Here is a 21,368-nt window from a genome sequence, read left to right on the forward strand (position 1 = left end):
AGCAATGGCACAGATTGCCTAGAGAGGTTCTGGAGTTTCCCACACTGGAGATCTTCATAAGTCCTAGTCTGCATAAGTCTGCACATAATCCTAGGCAACTTGCTCTAGGTGTCTTTGCTTGAGCAGGAATCTTGGACAAGAAGACCTCCAGAGGTCTTCAGCAACCTCAACTATTCTGTGATTCTGTGAAATTGTTACATTGAATCCCATGTGAAAAGATGCACTTTCAAAGTTAAGGATTATGCTCAGGGGATAAAAGTTTTCACATCACTAATTAAGAGTTTTTGCTTAAAGCTGTTTGATATTCAGGTCTGACCTATGTCTGACCTCTGTGAAATGTTTTCATATGTACACAGGAAAAGATACGTTATACTAGATTTTTTTTTTGTTTGTTTTTGTTTTTCAATAGTATATTTTATATTTTCTGCTTCTGTTCTTCTGTGAGATGCTTATTAAATCTGAAGTGAAATGTTCCCATATCTCTAGGTACACTGCATGTTGTTCATGTCTTATTTTGTATGTTTGTTTGTTTGAATTTAATGCAGCTTTGAAAACTATATATTATGTCTTTGAAATTAATTACAGTAATTACTCGTACAAGCATTGGTGTCATTTGGTATACATATATCAAGTTAAATATATGTTTGTATTGCTTCTGCAAAGACTTTCAAATTCTGACTGTTGAATCCAGTTATTTTAAATGAGTTTAATTTCAAAACTCAAATTAATAGTTACCTGAAATGAGAGAATAGTTACCTGAAATAGAGAGAAGGATTTCTCATGACACTGGTAAATCTTCACACTGTGAAAAGTATTCATGAAATGCGATTTATCTAGATTAATTTATCTACCTCTACTTAGCTAGTACTTTCAAAGTAACTCTCCAAGAATTATCATTAGCTTGAATAACCAAAGAAAAGAAAAAAAAAAAAAAGATTTGAATAGGTAAATTAGAACTCTTCTGTAGTAAAAAAAAAAAAAAAAAAAAAAAAAAAAAAGTAATGTTTTAATGTACAGAATAAAGTCTTAGCAAAAGATAATACAAAAAAATAAAAATAAAATACTTAAGAACTCTTCACCAAAAACTAAGCCTAAACTTCTGTCTTGTTTTTGTCTTGTTTTTAGTATTACAGCTTGTTCCCTTATGGTCCATTTTGGCAGCAATTCCTAGCAAAATATACCACCAGTTTAAAAATTGATTAAAAATTCAACATTGTTTATTTACAGATGCTGAAACAGAGCATGCAAAGATATGTAATTATATAATAATAGCAACACAAGGTTTCTGGCTTTCAAGGCACTGTCAGATATCTGAGGCATTTTGCTAAATAATAGCTATAATATGTAAGTGTGCATGCACCTCTGTGTATAGCAGCTATAAATAATAGTTTCATGTGAGTTGGCAAAGAAAGAGAAGAATTATGCTAACATCAGGCATCTCACTTGGGGAAAACAAACAAGGAAACAAACAAAACCAACAAATCAATCAATCAAAAAAACCCACTATCAATAAAATAAATAAAATACAAGTAAAACAGTCAATGAGTTGTGGTTTTCATTTTTGTTTTGTTGTGTTTTGTCCTTTTTGTTTTTGAATAGATTTATTGAAAGTTGCCCAATCAAATTTATGGGAACGTATTATTTCTACAGTCATTTAGCCAGTGCACATATTCCCCTAATTGGAGTTTTTCACAGTATTGTTTTACTCTCTTATTAAAAACAAAACAAAGCAAAACAAAACAACAACAACAACACCTGTCTTTGGTGAATTCCACCAGAATTTACCAGAATTTTTATACATTCAAAAATAGCAAGTAACTACTAAAAGTACTTAATTATGAACCTGATTGTATTCTACTTTCTTATTTCATTTTAAGTTTAATGGGTCATTGTTTTGCACCAGAAGGTGATGGTTTGTTATGATCCCAGTAAGAAAGGCACTGAGTGTAAGAAAGTAAAAGTAGTGTTATGGTATTCCAGTTGCTAGGAACCCCAAGTTATGAAGCATTGAATGAGCCTCCGATCACAGCTTATCATGAAGATGCCTACCAGGAAGGGGCACCCTGTTTTGGTCATTCAAATGAGCTTTCTTAAAATCATCTCTGTTAAGCACTTCTACTGCCAAAGGCACAGGTCTGAAGACCCAAGCTGCACATGCAGTGCGGCACTGCACAGGCCCGTGCAGGCTGATAGATCACCGATTCCTCCATGTACAATGGCTTTCTAGCCAGGATCACTTCAGTCATGAACACCTTTAACCTTGATTACTGCTTTAATCAAGGGCAGCTTCAGATTATATCTCAGAAGACAGTCTGATAAATTCTCTGAGCTACTTTTCCACAACATTTTATGCTTCTCAGCGGCTTTTGCAAAACAATGCAGTATTTTCCTTCCATGTACCATTCAATATGTGCTTGCAATGAAGGATGGAATAATTACTTAAATGCAAGGTGTTAATACAAGATGCAACTCCTTTGTTGTGTTCCATTACTGGTTTTGATACTGACAGTTTAATTCTAGGGAAATAATTTCATGATATTCCCCACAAACCTCATATATAAATAAATATCAAGTTATCTGAATAAGATTCAACCAAGTTACTGTAATAAACACAAATCTTTCAACTTACCTATAAAGACTGTAGCTGGCACAGTAGTCTGAGCTGGATGGCCACTTACTGTAAGTTGTATAATTCAGTAGCACTCAGATAGCTGAATGAGTGTCTCACTTTAAAAGAAGAGATATTTGTTCAGAAAAAAAATAAGAATAAAAATCAATGATCAATGGTAAGTTTGAAAAATTTTCAAGCAGCAAACTTGTATTTGTAAATAGCAAAGATTTTTCTCTTTAGAACAAAAATATTCACTCAATTCATTGTGTATTGAAATTTGAATTTTTCAGGTAATATTTAATGAAGACAGAATGGCTTTATGGATGGAAATTCAGGACAGAAATAACATTAGAAAAAAAATCTTTTATCTTAATTTTAATTTTTGTGTTTAAACAGTGTGTTCCAAAAATAGAGAACACATGACCTTCATCATATGATTTTTGTTTCAATTAATTTCAATTGCTTTAATGGAGTAACTAATAACAATAATGAATTAAACAATCTGTTGCACACAAGTGGATCTCACTTGATTCATGCAGATCTACTAGGCTAAACCTTTGCCTTATTCTCTGTGGTATTTCTCTTATGTCTTATCTAAAAGCAAATAGAACAAAGATAGCAAGCTATCTAAAGCACCGTCATTTCCTACAGTGGTGGGAATCATGCAGTAATATGGATGACTCTTAAATATTATCTTATTACTTGAATAACTTTAACGTATGAAGATGAGAGGGAGTACAGTTGTATGTTATCACACTGTAGAAGCTGAACAGAGGGAAGTGAGGGAATTCCTGCAATTGTGTATAGCTGAACTATGTATATTTCATCTTAGACCACTATTATCAAGCAAAGCTTAGCAAACAGGTTGTAAGGGAACATATTAATTTTCAAATCAGAAATTTACATATTTTGACTGGTTAATTTTCTACAAGATTATATGTTAACAATGACTGTTTTTCAGAGTTATGCACTCCAGTGTAAATTTACAACCTCAAAAGCAGCACTAATACCAATCCACATTCTTATCTAGTTAATATTTCCACATTTTTTAATTTTATTTTTGGTAAGGAGATGTTTTCATAACTTCAAGAGAAAAAAGGTTTTTAATGAGGTGAGAATCAAACCATTACTTCTTCCAGTTTCTGATGAGAAATAAATATATAAAAACAAACAAACAAACAAACAATGTTTTTTCACAAAGGCCACAACGGAAGAAAAAGAGATAACATGACTTTTCTTCTGACACACCACTCACTCCATCATCCCCAAAAGTGTGTGTGTATACATATACACACACATTTGCTTAATCAAAACCAACTTTTCATTGGAAACAGAGAAGTAAATGAGAAATGTTTTGAAGCTGGGACTCTAGTCATTTGGAATTAAGATGACCCTTGATTCTTATAGACTGTGACATACACTTTGTATTAGAGAAATTGGCTGGGGAGAGTTGTTTTTGCCTGTTGGACCCTTCAAGAGGGAGAGACATCTGCTCAGCTCAGAGTACAATCTGTTTTTTACTTCCAGTGAAAAATGTCTTCATTGGAAGACACTAATGTTTACAAATTTATTATTGAAATCAGTATTTGGATTTTCATGGTGGGACATGTTAAGGAGTTTTATTGTACCCCTTAAGGCAAATTAAACTCATGATTGTGCTTAAGGAATATAAGAAGATTTAAGGAAGAATGAATTGAACTGAGTCTTACCATGACAAGTGGTTCCACAAGGGTTCTGCAAAGATGCATTATGAGTGTTGTCATGGCACACCTTAGCTCAGTGTTGGTTCATCCCAAGCACCAGCTCTGCTGTGGAGAGGTGGCCCTTGAGCCATTCTATCACTGCTTCAAGAATAAATTGTGGTATTTCTTATCAGCAAGGGAAACTTCACTCCCTTACATGAAGGCCTTCTGTGTCTGAAATTAATTAGTCAGTGATTATTTTGATTTCCACTTTTATTCCTTTTGCAGCTGTTCTGTTCCAGTCTCTGTTATACTAAGCCCACGTGATATTGCTCTAGTGATTAAGAGGTGAGATTTAGATTGCAAACATACTAATGATAATAGAAAAATAGTAAAATAGATTAAATTTTACAGATGCCTCATATCATCTTCATATGTCTTTTTACAATATATTTTAAGATATGTATCATTTTTTTTACTGTATTTTGGTAACAAAAATTATTTATTATGACAAACCTTAATTACAGAAACAATATTATCTTGTAACATGGAAAGAAACAATCACTTAAAAACAAGCCTGTTGAGAGAGTGAACAGAATTAATCCTATGAAAAGCATCAGTGCAAGCTATTTAAAGATAATGATGTAAACAACAGAGACACTTCAGCTTTTACACATAACAGGCAATGGGAAAACACATACAAATAATTGAACTGTAATTCTGGTTTGTCTTTTTCTTTGAGACTACTGCAAAGTCAAACCTATTTGCAAATGAAATCACATATCAGTCTTCTAAGGATCTCTAACCTACTTTTGTTTGGATATGAGACTAATGTTTTATTTCATAAAATTTTTAAGGACATCTTTTATTTTTCAGATTGCCATTTTCATTCTCCATTAAGGACTGACTCATTTTATTTACCCTCTATGTGAGTTAGCACAGGCAGGCAGCAGGAACAACTCTAGACCCACAGCTAACATGTGAAGAGTAGTTTTATTCTCGTTACCTTGTGGGATTTCTGAAGCAACACCTGAGCATTGACATTCAAGTGAAGACACAGGAACTGTTAAACTTGGTCCATGCTTGGTCCACTGGCTTGCTGTTTTCACCTGTTTTGTCAAAGGTTCAGAGTTGCTTACATGTTTTGCTTGTAGGAGTTGTCAATTGTTCAGGCAATTACAAGCATGTTTTAAATTCCCCCAAGTTCATTAAGATGCACTTCTGCAGTATTCTAGACCTGTTAAAAGTATTAGTGACAGAGCAATTCTGAAGCAGCCCAAACAGGAATGCAGCACAAACTACCATTCTGAGACAAATTTAGCTACCTGCCTGCATTTATTAGACACATTATATATATTATAACTCAAACTTCCATTTTTATCTTTCAGAGCAATTACTTGATATATGCATGCAGTGAAAATACTCTGAGGAGAAATGGCAGAATAAGTTACATTTTGGAATTCTCTCTTCAAAGACAGGTGGTATTTGGAAGCTGAGATATTTTGCGTCTGCAGCAATCTTCATTTCCATGATTCCCAAGTTTCAGCAGCTAGTCACAAAAACAGTTTGAGGCACCATGCAATGCAGAGGAACATGTCATATTAAAAAGCTATGACAGGCACACTAACAACTATGTTCAGGAATAGCAATTCAGAAAGATTTTGTTATGATGTTATCAACTGTACTTCTCTTTTTGTATTTCTTCTAAACGTAAGTACCTTGCATTCCCAAGTGCAATTTTAAGCATTCCAGACACTCAATAGCATTAATGGAACCAACTCCTGGCATGCTTCAGGTTTTTATTTTTTATTTTATTTTTCAATTTGATTTAAGTTTGAAATAAATACATTATCAACAGAGAAAGGAACTTTATGCTACACGTTTAAATCTGGGAGGAATGTTTCTAGAATCCAATTCCATTGGATTGAGATGCACATGAGATATATGCTGTTTAATTGTCTCTAATCCAAGGCTGATACACGTGTATAAATGAAAGAGCTTGCTTAGCACTGTTATTGCTTTGTCAATAGTATTTCTCCCCAGAAGTCTCATAAAACCCTCATCTCAGAAACATGCCTCATCTGTATGCTTCATCTCAGAAACAAAATATTAACTGCTTTTTACCTAGAAAGAAACTCACTATGTAATCCTTATGAAGAGACTCAGTTCATAGATTTACTACTCTTTTGGCATATAGAAGCATAATCTGTAGGTACATCCATCCTTGATGGATTATGTAACCAGTTTATGGATCATTTACTGAGCAATTTCCAACCTACATATTATATATACTGTCAACCCTTTTATTCTGAGACTGAGAATCTGCCTGAACCCTAATGTTCTACTGAAAAGCAGCAGGAATAGATTTAGTGCCCTACAGATTTTTCTGTGTTGCCTTTTGTAGTACACAGAACCTGCCTTCAAAGCAACCATCCAGAGTTCAGATCTCTGAAGATGTGGAGCCAGTGAACAAACTAAATGTAATTGTTTTCTGCTCTACACCTCCTGGTTTTATTGTGCAAACATTTACTTACCATTTTGACCTCTTGAAAGTGCTCTAGATTTGAGTTCTAGCAGGGCTTATACTGCAGTGACTTCTACCCTAAAAAAGTGATAGCTGTTTTTGTAGTCAAACTTGTCCAAGCGGGATATTTAAAGTAGGAACATTTATTAATCTCTGATTAGTTGATAATAATGATGAAAGATGAAAGGATGGATGAAAGAAAAAAAAAATGTTCAAAGTTGGGAAAGAAACATGTGAGCTAAGGAAAACTAAACCGACTTTCCCTATAACATTAATACACATTGATAGCTCTTATTACTAAACATAAGAACAGTAAGATTTTTCCAGAACAGCAAAATGATAAGATATGGTAATTCTGTAGTGTTTAGATGGTGATAAAAACCTAAGAAAACTTTTTTTTTTAGTCACTTTTCCTGATAAATACTTCCCTCTAAAACATACAAATATACAAATTACTGATGCAGTCAAGTATAAATCTGATGTGCTTTATGGTTATCACAATTATATCATTTTACAACATCTAAAGACTATTCTTTTTTTATACATATCAAATTACTTCAGCAAAAATAAGAAAAGTTTTAAACACATTTTGCTATGAAGTATAAAAATCAGAAGTCTGATGAAAGTTGAAGACAATATGGGATAGTAAAGAAAAAACTAGATTGTTCTAAAGTTAATGTACATGTTTTTACCCAGTTTTATTTCTAGGTTATGAGATTACAAGAAATATTTTTATTTACAAATATCTTATAATTGATGAGTGTGTTGTATTTTTTCAGTCCTTACTTTTCCTGGATTCCACCCAGCCTTCTACAACAAAGTTACTCAGTGACTTTTGTTTTTGATTCAGTATCTTTTTTCCTAGTCACATTGGAAAAATCTCAGCTGTTGATCTGTATTGCAAAACTATAATGAAATGTCCTCCATTTCTCCACATGAAACAACTGCTTCATTTCAGTAATTTAATCAAGTCAGAAAAGGGCAGATTTATTTATTTATTTTTCACAGTGAGTCAGAAAAAAATGTGATTAAAGAATACAAATATAAAACAAATGTTTTTGACTGATAGTTAACAATTGTAAATCACATTATCAATATGTATAATTTGTAACTCAATCACAGTTTAATAACTAGGTAAATCAAATTCAGAGATATATTTACTGAATAAAATACAAAGAGACACAGGTATCATTCATACTATCCCAAAAGATGTAAGGATTCATGTATCTACACTGTAAAAAAGAAACAAACAAACAACAGACAAACAAGAGAAGGTAAAAAGACTTTTAGCAAGGAAAACAAAAAGTACTAAAAAGAGAAAACAGATTATAAGATAAATTGCTCAAGGATACTGTATCAACTAGTTGCATCCATTCCCATGGTAAAAGGACTTTTTCATAAATGTCGTTTGAAAGACAGAACAAAAAATAAAGTTGAATAAAGAGTTCTTTTAATGAGTTTCAACATTTTTAGACTGTAAAATTCAGCAACAAATGTGACAATTAAGTAATGAATGATTATCTTGCTTGATTTCATATTTGCTGCTATTGGTTTTAAGAAACACTTTTTTTTTTTTCCCCTCAGTACATAGTTGAAATTCAGCCATTCTATGAGACTATTTTTTTTCCCTATTTCATAAATATTCTCATTTGTGTTTACCAAAAGCCTCTCATTTGGCATTATAGTTATCAACACAAAGGCAAAAAATGTAAAGAAAATTGGTGTAACAAGGAAATGTTCTTTTCTATTCTTTTTTTTTTTTTTTCCTCCATGTTTAAAACATAATCCTTATGTTGCACTGTTTTCTTTCTTTTCTTATTTTTTTTTGAATGTGAAAGAACAGCATATTTTTAATTCAAGAGAGAAGGAAGACTTACCACTTCCAAACTTTGTATATTTGTATAACTTTGTGATACTGCTTTAAAGCACTTACTACTGTTGCAGCTTATATTAATGAATGAAAAATATTTTAAGTAACTTTCATGCATAGGGGTATGTGGTGGTTTTACCGTGCTGGGCAGGTAAACCCCACAACCGCTCTCTCACTCCCCCTCTTTTTAGATGAGGAGGGGGAGAAGTAAAACAAAGAACAACCCACGGGTTGAAATAAGGATAATTTAATTAAAAGGAAATAATAATAATAATTAAATAAAGATTATTATGAACTAAACAATTTAACTAAAGTGAAATAAAAAGGGAAAGGGGAAAAGGGAGGGGGAAAGGGAAAATAAAAAGAAGGGAGGAAAACAAACAAACAAAATAAATGAAGGCTATGTGGAAGCGCAGAGGAAAGAAATTACTCTCTACTTCCCACAAATGAGCGATGATTGACCACATCCTTGAAGCAGGGCCTCAATGCACGTAGCCTGTGTTCAGGAGGAGGACTGACATCTTCACAATGAGAGCCCACCCCTCCCCTCTTCTTCCTGTTTCCACCTTTTATTGCTGAGTGTGACATCACATGGTATGGAATATCCCTTTGGTTGATTTAGGTCAGCTGCCCTAGTGATGTTTCTCTTCTCACTTTTTGCCCACCCCCTAGGAGGGTTAGAGAGAGTCCCGATGCTGTGCTAGTGCTGCTCAGCAGTAGACACAACACTGTGATAACACTGCTGTTCCAGCTACAAGTGCAGAGTACAGCATTGTATGGGCTGCTGCAGGGAAAGTTAACATTCCAGCCAGACCCATTACAGGGTAACATGCAGAAATATTAGCTTAAATATCTTTGACCAGCATTTAAATATAAATATTTAAAATATAAATATATTCAGGATTCTGGATCTCAGGTTTTCAGAAGATAGGTGTTACCTGCACAAAGACATTCATTTAGAAATGCAGGAATATTCTAATGATCAGTGTTGATAGCAACACAAAAATCTACAAGGTTATTTTTCACACATCATTTGGAAGGTGTTCATAATGAAAGCTAGCTCATAGGAGTAAGCTGGTATATTTTGTGGAACTTAATTCAGTTCAGATACTCAGTTTTATTTTATTTTATTTTATTTTATTTTATTTTATTTTATTTTATTTTATTTATTTTATTTTATTTATTTATTTATTTTGTATTGCGTTTTTACATTATTTGGTGCTTGCAAGGCAGCTGATAGCCTATGGACATTCCAGTCTCCTTAGTGGGCATACCAGTCCAGTCAGGGCTAAGAAATCCAGTACAAAGGCATGTGTCTTCCTAGCACTAACAATAAATAATTTTATAAACTTTTTCCTCTATGCAATTAATCCTATGGATAAAAAAAGCTAGCATCTTGTCATCCCCTTGAATTTGCTTTCAGAAATACTTGCTCATGATTAAAACTCTTCAAGGTCTGTCTTCCATATAAACATTTTCCAAAATTACACTGGAGGGTTCTCCCTTAAGCATCTGTAGAGCATATGGAATCTCTACAAAAGCTTCAGCATTTTGTAGAGAAATATCTTGAGATGACCACAGAAGACAGTGTAGAAATGACTCATCAAAAGACTTTGGATACCCAGCACCTATCTAGAACAGAAAAACAAACAAGCAAACAAACAAAAAACCTCCATGAACTACAGAAGAAGAAAAAAGAGGACCAGAAATTCAGACTGCGAAAGTCATAACATAAGATTCAAATCTCATAAAAAATGGGGTTTCAAAGCATGGTGTGTGTGTGAGATGACCACTAAGGTCAACAATCGCTGAGCACAGGGAAAAAAGAGAATTTTCATTTACAAAAAATGCCTTGTCATAGTTGGGATCAAAACTGCTAAAGGAAGAAAAGGAACACCTTATATATGCATAAAATCTAGTCTACTTAACAGAGAAACCAAGCCTACTCAGACACCATTTTTTACTATTTGCTATAAATGCACATTGGAAGGAAAAGCAGGAACAATGCACCACCTACTCTGAGTTTAATAATTTCATATTCAGGTTACTCATGAGGAAGATCAGCCTCTGATAGAACAAACCTGACAGGAGAAACAAGAGTCTTTTACCTCTCACCATCCTAGGAAACTGTCAGAAAAGAATCACTTTGGTCATGCCAGAACTACTGGAATTAAGTTCCCATCCTTATTTCTTAGACCTATTTTATATAGGCAGTGAAGCCAAAAATGAAGGATATAAATGTCTCTTTGACCAAATATCAATAGCTAATTAGCTAATAAATTTCCAATGTCAATATGTTCTCAGACAGAACCTACTTCTTGGCTCAGAGAGCTAACTGGTCCAGTCTTGGAAGGGAACAGCTAAAATGTTGGTCTGGATCTCTCTAATGGTTCTGATAAAGTTTTTGTTCAGATTATTTGCTAGTGAATGAAAAGAGGTATGGACATGGGTGATTGAGAAAAATATTATATGAAGCCTACCTTATAATCCTCAATGTTATCACTTCCTGACTAAAATGACTTTTCCTGCCTGTTTATGCAGTGCATTGTAATACAATGGTTTGTTGTAATTTCCATGTCCATAGCCTGCAAAGACAAAATGTTCACTTGTTCCAGACTATACAGAACTGCAGAATGCTAATGTGAAGTATTTTTTTGTCTGAACACAACACCAACTCCAGACAATCACACCTTTAAGAGCTACCTCCACCCTGATTGTCTCTGTCCATGGAGGACAGTGGAGGACAATCCTCTGATGGATGTCAATGTACTCTAAACATATAAATAAGGTTTCTTTAAAGACTGTTGACAAATCTAGTTAATTAAGGAAAGATGTAAAGACAAACTAACATTGTGAAGTCACAGATGGGGAAGCAACAAAGACTGTTTGGCATGAAGGATTACAGACTAAAATTTGCCATCACTGGACAGAATACGAAGCTCAATTGATAAAAGCTGCACCTCTAAATTACACTTTCCATTGTTCCTTCTGTGCACTGGAAAAATTACACCATGACTTCTCCTTTGTAAAGGATAGGATGTCATCTGCTGTTATGTCACGTTACTGTTTAATGACTTGTTAAAAGACCTGAAGTTGTTAAGAAAAATAGGGAAGCTAAGCATCTAAATATCAAAACCAAATATCTGAAAGCAAATCATTTTGCTCAGTATAGTCAATAAGTAACCTGTGAGTTACAATACAAACACTAATATGCTCACAAAATTGCAGCCATGGTGAGGGAAAGAAAGGAGATAAGAGATAAGACAAGCTGTTTGTAGCATCTCTAGGGAAACAGCTGTTTGCATAGAACACAGTAATATAATGGCTAAGATTGGTGTGAATGGAGAATAAATGGCTATGCCTTTTTTGGTGCTAAAACTTTTGGCAAAATATTTGCAGGAATACAATCCTAAAATTTCTGGGACTTACTCAAGTAATTTTTCTCCATTTTTCTCAAAATTTTCTGTTGCTTACAAAAACTGAACACAAAACAAACTTTGATAGCAAATGACTTTCTGTGTTAATGAAGATGGAGACATGGTTTTGTGATTGCAATTTTGAGTTAGAGTTACTCTCTTGGTCTTATGATGGGAGAAATTAGACTGTGCTGCAGTATTTTCATCAACGGAATTCTGAATTGCTTTCAAATGAGAATTTAAAGACTGATTTTAAATGGTGATTTATTTATTTATTTTTTAAGAAAGAACAGGAATTTGCAAATTTAAAATATTAGAGAATAATAAGTATCAGTAATTGATAAGAGGACCTAAAAAGTCATTGCTATTCTTTAATATCTCAAGCTGAAAATTTGGACGTGGTACTGGAGAATACTAACTTCTTCTGTCAGGCACTGAAATTCATTTTTCTTTAAGACAGAATTTTCTTTAGAGATTGAGCTGGTTTATTTTTCATAAAATAAAATAAAACAAACAAACAAACAAACAAACAAAAAAAAACCCTTTCCAGTTCTTAATTATTTCTTTTATAAATAATTTAGGTTATTTATGTTTGAAAAGCACTTTAGAAGGTCAATTTCAATATTTACGTACAAGATTCTTAAAAGAAAGTGAAAGGCTCTAAGTCAAAAATTTTTACCTCTTCTGTTTCAAAGTTGCATTATTCTGTAAAGTTAGCCAGATTCTCATGGTGTATTTTTCCATAATTCAGTTGGTTAGTCAATGTTAAGGAATCAGCAGATCAGGTGAAGTTGACTGAGTAAAGTAATTCATATAATCCCATCCTTACATAAATGAAAGTCAGAGATTATTTCCATGTTGTGGCTTCTAGATTTTTCAGAAAATGAAGGCCAGTTATAAAAGCTTTCTTCTGTTTTCCTTTTCTTTTTTTTTTTTTTTCTTTTTTCTTTTTTCTTTTTTTTGTTTGTTAGTCTTTATTTGCCCAAATCTTCCTTATTTGCCCTCTTTCTCATTCTGCTGCATGCAAGAGAATTCTACAATAATAAAAGCTAGCAGAACCCCATTGTTCAGATGTGCTTCTGTTTCAGAAAAGAATACTTGCTTACATTACATTGCTTTCATTATAATCCAAATCTAGCTACTATGAAGAACTATCTTTTGAATCTAAGAACTGTCATACTCCATTACAGCAATGGTCAGTGTAGCCTGCATTGCATCTCCAACTGTGCCAAAAGCAGATACTTATGAGAGATTAAAAGAACAAAGGAAGCACATAAATACTCCCTGAAATATACTTCCCATTTCCAACAATTTGCAGCTTAGCCTCAAGTATTTCATAGTACCCATGAATTTCTCTGTATAAGTTTTTATGGATTTCTTTTCCATGAATTTATATGAATACTTCTCAAGCCCTTCTAATAAAAAAACTATCCTCTGGTTGAAAGGAATTTGACTGCTTAATTACACATTAAGTTATTTTATTTGTTTTGTAACTGCTACTTGATAGGTTTATATGATCTCCCTTAATATTCTTTTACTGGAATAGAGAATGAAGAGCTAACGCCTTTTCTTTTCCTTCAGTATGTCTCCCTTTACCGATGTCTTGGTTAAAAAGCTTATTTAGCAATTTTTTTTTTATATAGTGAATTATTTCATACGTTTAAGTATTTTTCTGTTCTTTCAAGAACTTTTATAAATAAAATAAAATAAAATAAAATAAAATAAAATAAAATAAAATAAAATAAAATAAAATAAAATAAAATAAAATGTCCCATTTGGACATGTTAACTGAGATAAGGAACAGAAGTACCTCCAGAACTCTGCTGACATGTAATTTTCAGAAGACATGGATATCTCACTGAATCCTGTTAAATTTTTTAAACTCTGTGTTTTCAACAGCTACATTTTAGAAGACATCTGTTACTGTCTGTCTTGTTTCCTCTTTTCCATCTATTGAGATACGCAGAGCTCTGTCTCTATCCTTGACACATCTGGTAATATTACAGTGAGTAAGTCACATAAAGAATTATTAAACAATAAAAAAAAATAAATAAATATATAGATGCATCAATGCTGCGGATGCATTGTTTGTTATATCAATTTTTACCACTTAACCTGAAATCTGTTTGGAGCTTACGTGTAGAGGAAACCCCCTTGAACATCTAAGCATACAATTATTCACAGTTCCAAGAAAGCTGACTGTCAGAAGCTGATGAACTTAATAACAGTAGATAAACATCAGATATTCTACTTTCTGAATCTGTACATTACACTGCTGTCTGGTTTTGATCTCATTAATTGAGGTCAATTAATGAGAATTCTTGTCCTTAAAATCATGTTCTTATGAGCATGTTACATCCAGCATCTTTACCACAAGCACTTCTGGTCCTTGATGTTGCAGTAAAAATTCATAATAGAACTGACATTTAAATACCTACTCAGAAAAGTTAACAAAAGCCCAACAGTATTAGTAAATGATCCTTAACATATATTTAAGTCATCATTAGGAAAATTCTACCATCATTTCCTTTTCTAATCTCAAAACTCCTGATATTAACTCACTGTTTCAATGTGTCTCTTGTTCAACTCCAAACACCAGTTCAGTGACTTGTATGAACAGTTTAAACAAATGCAGAACAGATGATTTTTACCATGTTTCTTAACAGCAAACCTTTGGTGTGAGAAAACTCCTTAAGAAACTGGAGGAAAGGCAACAAGCTAACAATTTCATTAAAAATTATCAATGTAAACATTATATATGTTTTAGCTTACTGCTAATTTTATGATAGGTCACCTAATTTTTTTGATATGAGTTTTGCAATTTGGTTCAAGTCTCAATCCTCTTTCCAGGACAACTACTGTCTCATTTTCAAGGGCTGTTCTTCACTTTCTCAGAGGACAATGATTGTAATGACATCGTTTTAATTTTTTCATATGAATTCTAACCTCAAAAAAGCCTAGTTCTCCATTAAATGACAGTAGATTATATTTTCCCCTGTAGCTTGCTCACTTGTTTGATGAGGAACACAAGCTGTTGGCTCATACCTGGAAAACTGACAAAATTAAAACTTGTTATTATGTAATTTCATGACAAACATGTTCGTTTGTTTGTTTTCCTCCAGGAATTTCTCTGCAAGGAGATGCAGCTTGCTTCTTTTGAGGTCAGTATCTACACTGTTTTTAGCAAAGGTCTTGGGAAATGCATGAGTCTATGCAACTTCTGGACAAACATCTAGAAATAGATTGAATTCTGAACCACTATGCCACATTAAGCTTGATATAAAATTTTGCTGGATAGAATGATTTGCCCTGAGATGTCATGCAGGATCTTGTATAGTAACAATTCATTCCTTCTCTTCAGCTTTACAAACCAACACCAGGGCAAATAAAAGATTAATGGTGCCATACAATCACGGTTGCTGTGAGCTAATTCTATCAAAACTCTTCAAGCCTCCTGGATTAAAAAATTACAAAATAATCACAGTTTAATTTTTCACCAGGATCTGTAGTTTCCATCCAGCACTACAAAAGATGAATTTATTTTTTTTTTTTCAGGTTCAGTGCTGAATATCCTCTGTGAAGCTGTCATGGGTGCTAAGGATTACATCAACTCTTTGTTTTTGTCTTTGAGACTTCTTTTATCTTACCTGTGGATCAACTTTCCATCTTGTATGAGTAACTAAGCCACAAGATTTGACAGCCTTATTCCTTTGTTCCACAGGACAGTACTCCAGTTTACTAATTCAGGAGATGACTGTATAATACAGAGGACTGTTGAATCCATAAACGTAAAGTATACTAAACAGGGTACAATTAATATATGCCTTCTGTGAAGCCTAATAAGCAAAATGAAATTGTTTAACCAGTAACAATGCACAGCATTCTGTATAAAGTTAAGCAGAATTATAGGAGCAATATGTAATCACAAAAAGGTAAATGGAATCTTGTAGTATAACTTCGTAAACCAGGTACAGGAAAACACATGTGAGTGGGAAATTTACAAGGTAAGAACAAAATATGCAGAACAGCCCAGAAATATACCTTGGAAAACATGAATTAACCCATGGAATTAGTAAGAAAGATGTCTGTTGGAACAGAACAAGTTCTGGTCTTAAAATCAAAGTAAACTTCAAGGTAAGAGGATGGGGTAACTCTTTTATCTTTGTGGAAGGAGAATAATATAAAATATTAATGAGAAATGAAAAACGGTGGGAAATGAAGATGTTCACTTTGTTTCAGGCTTCTGTCACTGAAGAGATCTCAAGCCTGATTATCTTGACCTAAGTGACTAAGACCTTCAAGGGCCATAGACATCAGTGCTAAACTACACAGCACCACTTTTAAGGTATTGTACGTTTAAAATCATTGTGGGGTGTAATTGTTAAGAAATTACAATTGTTTAAAAATTTTATTATAATGACTTAAAATGGATAAGAAATAGCCATTGGATGTGTCTATTACTGATCAAATAAATCACATAAAGTTGGAAACTGTTGAAAAAGTTCGATCCATTTTGATTGGGGGTGGGGGGGGAAGAGAACTGCCCACTGTGCTTGAGGTACAGTCAAAAATTGGATTTGCAATGTGACAATGTTATTTAGATTTGTTCTAGAGAAAGTTCCCAGTAATTTCAAACACATATTTTTCCTTTTTAATTGGTGCCGATTGTTATCTGCATATGATAATACTCCTTTCTATTAAAGCCCGAAGATATCACTCTTGAGTGTTAATGATCAGCCCAGAGAAAATCATTTTATAGATGAGTTAAGAATGTCTTTCCCCCCATGCGCACCACTTGACATTTAGCTGCAGGGAATGTCATTTGCCATTTTACTGTCCAGTCACACAGTTTCATAAGGTCCTTTTGTAGTTCTTAGTCATTAACTCTTACCTTTACCACCTTAATTAGCATAATGTTAACAAAGTTGCTTCATTAATCACTTTTTTTTTCCTAAGAAATGTCTGAATATGTTGAACAAAACAGCTACAAAAGTTGTCATACAATATTCAAGGTGACCTTATTTGCAGCAAACCTTCTTGCTCCCTCTTAGTGAATGATAGCATATACTTCTTGGCCTTTAATTCCTTAAATACCATTCATCTAGCTGTCTTTAGCTAAGTATGACAGCCAAAAATTACTTATTTCGTTGAATTGGTAAAACACTTTTAAATTGCTTTTAGTATCATTTCTAATAGAGCAGTTACATGGACTAATCTAGTTATACAAGACTGAAGTGAGGAAATAGACCAAGAATATACTTACTGGGTTGTAAGAAAAACAAACAAACAAACAAAAAAAAAAAAACCAGTATTGTCTCATATGTCAGCTATCTGACAGAATTCAGTAATAAGTAAGATAATAGAACAGAAAAAATTGACATGGAGTGACAAAATGAAATTAAAAGATTAATTTTAGAGCCAATATTAAACTATCCAATGTCGAATTTTCATAGCATTTACAAGACCAGGGGTTATCCTATCTCAGATAATAGTCAACTAGTAACAGATCTTATCAAAAGATTAAAACTATTTCCACTGTCACATCAGTTCCAAGAGATGCTAAGTTTAGTGATGGGAATAGTTACAATATTGGAGGAAAAGCATGCGCTTGCCTATAAGTCCCACATCAGCTTTCTGTTGCCTCATCAGTTTTGTTAAAATAAGATTCTCTATGTGAGGAACTGTCTTCTAGCACAGGTGAGACTATAGTTCTTCTATAAAGACACTGGTAAGAAAACAGATTTGGAGACATTGGTAAATAGCCTAACTGACACAACTTATGCCTCTCATCACAGGCATAACTAGTGGTATCATAGAGGATACCTAATTAGTGTGTAAAGTTGTCATTGTAAAGCCATATGTTACAAAACAGGTGTAGCAACATTTCAAAAACACTGAATAAGAATGACTTGGAAGCAAACTCATGCACTGCTGAGTTTAATGTTTTATTATTAAATGTAGTCATGCAATATAATCTTATCCAATAAATTATTCTTAAGGCAAAAGAGTGTGGTGGTTTAACTGCAGTTTAACTGCTAAATTCCAGCTAAATTCCACCACAACTGCTTTTTCACTCCCCTTCCTCAAAGAAAAAGAGGGAGAAAATACGATGGAAAAGTTCTCAAGCTTTGAGATAAGGACAGGGAGATTGCTCACCAATTATTGTAACGGGCAAAACAGACTCAGCATAGGTAGATTAATATAATTTATTGCCTATCAGTAGCAGACTAGAGTAGTAAGAAACTAAAAAGAAACTGAAAATGCCTTCTCTCCCATCCACCCTCTCCTACCTCCTCCCCCCTGAGTGGTGCAGGGGAATGGGGAATGGGGGCTGCTGTCAATCCCTAACGCTTTGTCATCTTCTGTTCCTTCACAGTCACTCTCTTCTCCTGCTCCAGTGTGGGGTCCCTCCCATGGGAAGTCCAATCTTTTCTCTGCTATCTTCATAGACATTGGAACAGTAAACATAAATCTTTTAATACCATGCTGTGGGGAGAGTGTAGGGGGTCTGTGGGGATGTGTTCTTTGTCCTTCATGTTAGCCTACTTCATGATGTTCTTTCCAGCAACTGCTGTTTTTCACGTTGTCACCTACGTGAGTTTGCTTTTGTAGCCAGCTATCTTCTTACCTTGCATCACTCAAAGAACTATCACCATAGAACTCATAGGCAGAAACTAGTTACCAGTGATGCTGGACTTTTTTTTCCATTTGTTTCTTTTTATCTTACAGAAAAAAATAAAAGATTCTATAAAACAAATCGTGTACCAGTACTATAATACAGGGAATTGCAACCATGTTTCCATTTTCCCCCTTCTCTTTTACTAATATTTTTGCCTTCTTTTACTCTATTTTAAAACTTGATCTTAAAATGGTCTGCCAGAACTAAAGCCATATTTATGCAAGGCCCGAAAAGAGGATAACAGAACAGATGACCATGTTGAAACAAGCACAAAGATAATGAGAGTGAAGAGCAGGGTTCTTCAAAATGGTAAGACAGACAAACATTGATGACCTTCATGCAAACTGTCTCCAAAGTCAGTGCAGTTACACCAGAATGTTTATTTTGAATTTAGTTCTCTAATAATTCAGCAGCATTTTCCATCCACAAAAAAGTCATCACTATTTACCCAGCTGTATTATTGTATTATTAAATGTATTATTATCATTTATAGAGTATCATAAATTTGTACAGTGTTTTACAACTGGTAATGTATCCTATACCTCTAAAAGATCAGGTAGAGAACACAAATCGTATACTGATAAAGCAGCACCTCACTTAACTGAGACAATCAGGAAATATTGCAACAGAAGGAACAAAATACATTTCCAGTGAATGATTTTTGAAAGAGGCTTAAAGAAAAGCAAGATCTATTTTTGTAGCTGACTGAAAAAGCTAGGTTATGTCAAGCCAAACTGGAGATACTTCCAAGTCCAACCAAATTATTACTTCAAAATAATCTGAAGCAAAAGATTTGGTTTCTCATTCAAGCTTATTAAATGTTCTCCTTGCCAGAACTGATTCCAAAATTCTGCTGTATATTACTCTGACAAACTCAGTGAAATAGTTTGAAAATAACTGCCTATGATTAAAGCTAAGCTTTTTCAATTTCATGATGAAAATGTCACAATCAAAATGCTTATCAGTTTAGTAATTTCTTGAAAGTTTTTGTTTGTTTGTTTCATTTTCTTGGATTGTGTTAGTGTTGTTATAATTTTATACTTAGTTATTTCTTTCTGTAACATTAATTTAATTCTATCATTTGGAAAGAAAATAAAACAGCTAAATAATAAATAATAAATAAATAATAAAGATTCTTTTCTTCATCTTGGGGATTAAAGGAGGTGTAAAACAGAGGTAAAAGGCAAAGGACAGAGTAATTTGGAGATTCTGTGATACAAATGGAATTTAGGGCAAGAATTCCCTTCCCTTCCCTTCCCTTCCCTTCCCTTCCCTTCCCTTCCCTTCCCTTCCCTTCCCTTCCCTTCCCTTCCCTTCCCTTCCCTTCCCTTCCCTTCCCTTCCCTTCCCTTCCCTTCCCTTCCCTTCCCTTCCCTTCCCTTCCCTTCCCTTCCCTTCCCTTCCCTTCCCTTCCCTTCCCTTCCCTTCCCTTCCCTTCCCAAGCTGTTTATTTTTAATCTAACAAAACAGTCACATACATGTATCTCAACAAATCAAACAAAATCATGTTGTGAACAGGCTTGTAAGTTATAGACATATATATATGTTTAACTCCCACATGAAAACTAAATTCTAAGACCAGAGGGCAGACTACATCCTCCAAGTGGTACAATCAGACAAATTTTAAAGGTGAATTTTATTTTCCTTGGTTTTACACAACTTTTCTTGCATTAGGGAAAGCAACACAAATGATTAAATCACATCCTTTTGTGTTTCTGTGGTGTTCACCAGAATCCTTTTACTTCTGCTACGACTTCATAGTCTAAATCAGAGTGTTATAAATAGTTGTCATTCTAATTTTAGTTTTTCAGATAAAATGACTATTTTTGAAGTTACATGTTTATGACCCAAACAATTCTGAGAGAAAAAGTTTGGCAGCTTAAGACAGATGTACTTTAATAGGTGAAATAAACTGGAATTGCACCAGAATAGGAATAGATTAAAATTATTTTTGAAATGTGTTTCTCTTACCTCTTCTCCATAATGGAATAAATATACTTGAAATAAATACTTGAAATAAGTATTCAGTTAAGCCAGAACTGCCATGTGTTTCTAAGGGATCAGAGGATCATGTAGCATATTGAAGCTAACCAAATTTCATAGCTAATAGGTCTGATTTTAAAAATTTCTGCTGGGACTGTGCACAGATGGAACCTAAATGTACTGATTTTTATATGTCCATACAAGAACATAATGGCTTCAACTAGTGAGTTGTAAAATATGTAAAAAAATAAAACTAAAAAATAAAAACTGATGCTTCTACTAATCATATTGCTTCCTAGGAAGATTGTTAATATGGATTTTAAGCTTGTTTTCTTTCCTTTTTTCAGTACATTAACTACTTAATCTGTGCTCACTAATTTGCAGCCTAGATATTGCTGAGTTTTAATTTCTCAATTTTGTTTTAATATTTATTTTTCAAAGCAAAACACTTTTTTAATATAATTTATATAATTTAAAATTTATTAATATAATTTATATTAGTTGAAATAGTTGAAATAACACTGAAGATATGCCTTTATGGCACCTTCTAGTCTTCCTTGATCAGAAAAAAATGCTTTTACCTCAGACTGAATAAATGTTAGTT

At 33.5% G+C, this 21,368-nt stretch overlaps 1 long non-coding RNA gene across 1 annotated transcript in view; it reads right to left on the reverse strand.

The window, feature by feature from the left end:
• Positions 1-676: 676 nt before the first annotated feature.
• Positions 677-21,368, reverse strand: part of LOC311430726 — a 29,228-nt gene continuing 8,536 nt past the window's right edge. The window contains exons 4-7 of the long non-coding RNA XR_014688988.1: positions 5,300-5,402; positions 4,321-4,527; positions 2,630-2,727; positions 677-802 (exon numbers count right to left, since the gene is read on the reverse strand). This is a non-coding gene — a long non-coding RNA (uncharacterized lncRNA). The remainder of the gene's footprint in view (positions 803-2,629; positions 2,728-4,320; positions 4,528-5,299; positions 5,403-21,368) is intronic.

The sequence above is a fragment of the Aythya ferina genome (genome assembly GCF_964211825.1).
Source record: "Aythya ferina genome assembly, chromosome: 2".
NCBI classification, from domain to species: domain Eukaryota; kingdom Metazoa; phylum Chordata; class Aves; order Anseriformes; family Anatidae; genus Aythya; species Aythya ferina.